This window comes from Phoca vitulina, unplaced genomic scaffold (genome assembly GCF_004348235.1).
Source record: "Phoca vitulina isolate PV1807 unplaced genomic scaffold, GSC_HSeal_1.0 scaffold10, whole genome shotgun sequence".
NCBI classification, from domain to species: Eukaryota; Metazoa; Chordata; class Mammalia; order Carnivora; family Phocidae; genus Phoca; species Phoca vitulina.
The window spans coordinates 19,793,920-19,798,461 of record NW_022589713.1 but is presented as its reverse complement, the minus strand read 5'-3'; positions in this window follow the sequence as shown (position 1 = coordinate 19,798,461).

Here is a 4,542-nt window from a genome sequence, read left to right as displayed (position 1 = left end):
TTGCAAACTCACCAGTCATGTCATTCTTTCTGTAATCTTTCCTCTCAAGCTCTCTCTGGCTTTTAATTTCTGTCTGTGCAGGGTGACTGCTGGGGATACTTGGGTGTTTTCAGATGCTCTGGATGGCTGAGGGTGTTTGATGTTTGACTGTTGGATAAGAGGGGTGTGACTTCATTATTTGTGGAGTTTTGGGGTTATCACAGCACTCCATTGTGCCTCCTTTAATTATTGGTTTGAGATTCTGCTTGAGGACACAGATTTAGCTTTAAGCTATCACACCCAAACTTATAGTATCTGTGAGTCAGCTTCTCTACCCAAGAAACTGAATAAATCTCTGAAATGCTAATCCATCTTTAAGGAGCCCAATAGTCAGAGTTTCAAGGGAGAGGTTCCCCTCCCATTCTCCCCCACGAACCCTTGCCATTATTCTCTCTAAGAAGGCAGGGATTTGAGACACTCTCAATCCTGCTTGAGACAGGGATTGGGTATGCACCATTCTCGCTGCTATCAACAGCAGCCTAGAAGATGGCAGCTAAGCCAAGCTGGAAGGAGCTTCTGTTCCCTATAGTGGTGGCTCCCCCATGTGTGACACGGCTCTGCTCTCTCAGCTTCACCATTTCCAATGAGAAAATAAATTGCCTCTGTGCAGTCGCATGCAAAGCAGAGAGTCCTCTTAGCTGGCTGGAGCCGGGAGGTTGATAGAGAGCCGGAGTTGTGCGCACCAATTGTTAGTGGGTAGAGCTAGGGATGATTTTTCATTGTCTGCTGAACTCTGAGCACACCCTCTTGGAGTGGGTCTCAGATTTGAAAACAAATCTTCCCAGCGGCTTTTCCAACCTGCTTGATTTTAGAAGGATGGAGCTGTTGTCCAGATTTTTCAAAAATCCACAGAGTTGAGTGACACAGCTTATATTTTAGCAGAAATATTTAACACTTCAATCTACCAAGGCTTTGTCTACACAAAGGCAGAGACTGCTGTGGTTAAATGTGGGCTTTCTGGCCAGGCAGAGCTAGATTCGAACTGCAACTCAATCACTCTAATTAGCCCTGTGGGCTTGGACGAGGTATGATCACCTTAAGCCTCATTGTCTACAGCTGTAGCACTTAACTTCTCTGTTACTGGAAGGATGGTAGCCATTATTACAACTATTATAATGCAGACCAATTTGGAAAGATATAGTTGAATCAGGCAAGTGGATCCTTTGGGAAACAGTTGGTTGTGTAGTTGACTTTAACCAGTTGTTTTCAGGCTAACTCTGAGATGTTTGCGTTACGTTCATTAAGTCAATTTTTCCAGAAGAGCGATTTTCCAATGGGTACCCTGCCCCCACCACTAGGAATGCTGTATCAGGATTTTGAGAAAATATGGCCCCCCCAAAATCGTATTACATTTTGTATTATGATTTACATTTGGAAAATTTTATAAAAACAAAACTTATTTTTATTCCACACTCCTAACTGTGGTCAGAAAGTATGACAAAATCTTCTTGGTTGGTAAGGCTATGCAGAATATAGATTCTAAGGGTGATCTTCAAGGTGGGGTGAGACAGCTATCTCTGAGATTTTTATGATAAACACAAAACTACTTTAGAGCTGATTGATTCTCCATTTCACCTGTACTTCTGCAATTTGGTTACCTGCCACTAGATGCATGTGAGTGTCATTAAGCATTGAAATGATTAGATCAGGATAATAAATCTATTCCTGGCTAATTTGCTTGTTGTGCTTGTTCTATAAAAATATAATTTAATTTATTCTATTGATTGTGGTTATAAGAAAATTCTATCCAAGGCATGATGGAGGAAAAGAGTCAGTTGGGGCTAGGGCACACATTTTTCGCTCTGAAGGGGGTGAAAATTGGTGATTGGGGAAAAAAAAAGAAAAAAAATCTGACTTTTTGTATGTATACAGTACAAATATGTATGTATTACATAAACAGATTTATAGCCTATCTGTGGTATTAAAATCTAATGGGGGGAGCAATAGGGAAAAATACCTAAAATGGCTGCATCGAGGGATGATAATGGAAAAAGGCTGAGGAACATGGCCTCGCTTCATGTGATTCATCTGGGCTGATTCTGGTTTGGTGAAGTGAGGGCTCTCTAGGTCCAAATAGTCACTCTCAGCGTTCCTCAGGAGCCCCCCAGACGTACTCAACTCCCCCACCAGGGCTTCTGCGTGGAGGGTCCTGGAGTAAAAATCCTCCAGCAGCTTTTATATTTCATAAACACATTACCTTAATGAGCCCGCTTGCAACAGCTGCCTTACCTCATTTTCTTTCTGCTCTTCAACTTGGCCTTTAAAACCTATCCCTTTTATACTTCTCCTGCTGTTGCTATTTATTTCTGAAATAAGAGAGAGAGAGGGTCCCCCTGATGGGTGAATCTCAGTTTTGCCCCTGACCCTATGACTCTTAACTTTCAAACAAGATATAATTAGTTGGGTGGATGAGTTCCTGTGTTAATCCACATTATAGGCTGTTCTTCCCATTCGTACAGTCAACTTCACCCAGGGCTGGGCTCCACAGCAAAGGAGCCAGTTGCTGCCTGTGGGCTGGTGCTGAATGTTCCTTCCCTCCCCACCACCATGCAGACCTGATCCTGCTCTCCTTCCTTCCACCACAGGATTTTACTTAGGCCTCTGATATTTTTGTTCTTATCCCCCTGTATGCAAGTGATGCCAAAAGTCACACATGGCCCTAAATCTTCATTTCTTGGGTTAAAATATTTCCATTTCCATGATTACCTGTACTTTTTTTAACTAGTAAAATTTCAGTGAAGTTTAGAAAATCTGCAATTAACCAAATAGATAGAGACAATAATATAATGATGAACAAGTAGATAATGAAAGAATTTTTTTAGTTTGGCAACACATTGGGGATGTATAATTTTACTTTCCCCTGGATGCTTTCCACTTTCTTCACAAGTCTTTTTTGTCTGTGTTTTGGACTTCTGAGGTAATACAGCCTTAGCTGTAATATACTGCTAACGCTGGAGAAGGTCAGCACGGAGGACATGGCACTAGGATCCTCTGAAAGTCAGATGTTCCTGGAACTAGGCCAGAAAGGGGCAGCCTTTGCAAGAGGGAGGCAAGAAGTAATCCCGTGTGCTGGTTGTGTCTGATTCAGGCACAACCCCTGGAGTCCTTTCATCCCACAGGACAAATGGATGAATGGTTTGGAACTCATTTGTTAATATAGGAAGAGATAGCCACGGCCCATGAGACAGACCTCCAGAATCCTATGTACGCCTGTGACTGGGGAGCCTCTGTTAGCTGAGGCACTAGACTCCCATGTGGCTTTGTCCCAGGGAATGCAGAGAAAGGTATTTCTTTGTCCAGATTTGATGTTTACTTGCATGTAAAATTTTTGCTGCTCTCTACAGACAGAAACGCAAATGGAGGTATAAATATGTTCTCATACTGTTGGATGCTTTTGCACATGCTGTTTTTTCTACCTGGAATGGCCTGTTCCCACTTGTGCAACTGACAATTTGATTATTTGGTGAAGTTTGTTGTTTTAATTTACATTTTCCTAACAGTGCATATGTTTATTGGCCATTTGAGTTTTCCTTTTATAGAATTGACTTTTCATCTATTTCTATTAGATTATTCTCATATTTTTCTTTACATATTACTCTTTACATATCCTGATAATATTTATCTGTTGGTTATTTATATTGCAAACATGTTCTCTAAACTATGGTATATTAGAAAATTAATGTTTAGATTAATTATTTTATAATATATTATGTTAATTATGTAATTGTGACATGAGACATAATTCTGGACTATGAAATATATTTAATTTTGTAAGAAAATGCCAAATAGCCTTTCAAAGTAGTTTTACCATTTTTCGCCTTCATCAGCAACAAATGAGAATTCCAGTTGCTTCATATCCTTGTCAACACATGGTATTGTTAGTCTTTAATTTTAGCCTTTCTGGTGAGTATGAAGTGGTATCTCATTGTGATTTTAATTTGCATTTTCCTGATGACTAATATTAAACACCTTTTTTGTATGCTTATTGGCCATTTGGATAACTTATTTTGTGAAGTACTTAAAGGATTTTTGACTGTTAGAACATCCTTGTGTACTGGAATGAACTACTTAGTCATCACCTAAGTTTTTCATATTTTTCTTTATTCACTTTGCTAATATTTTATTTACTATTTTCAAGTCTTTATTCAAAAGAGAGATTAACCTACAATTTTTCCTCCTTGATATCTCCTTGTCCTGTTTTGTATCAAGGTTATACAAGCTTCGTTAAATGAGTTGAGCATCCTTCCCCTTTTTCTATGCTTTGGGACAATTTGATAAGGTAGGAGTTATCTCCTTCTTGAAAGATTGATCAGGGGCGCCTGGGTGGCTCAGTCAGTTAAGCAGGCTTTGGGCTCAGGTCATGATCCCAGGGTCCTGGGATCAAGTCCCACATCGGGTCAGCGAGGAGCCTGCTTCTCCTTCTGCCTGCTGCTCCCCTGCTTGTATTCTCCCTCTCTCTCTCTCTGGCAAATAAATAAATAAAACCTTTAAAAAAAAAAAAAA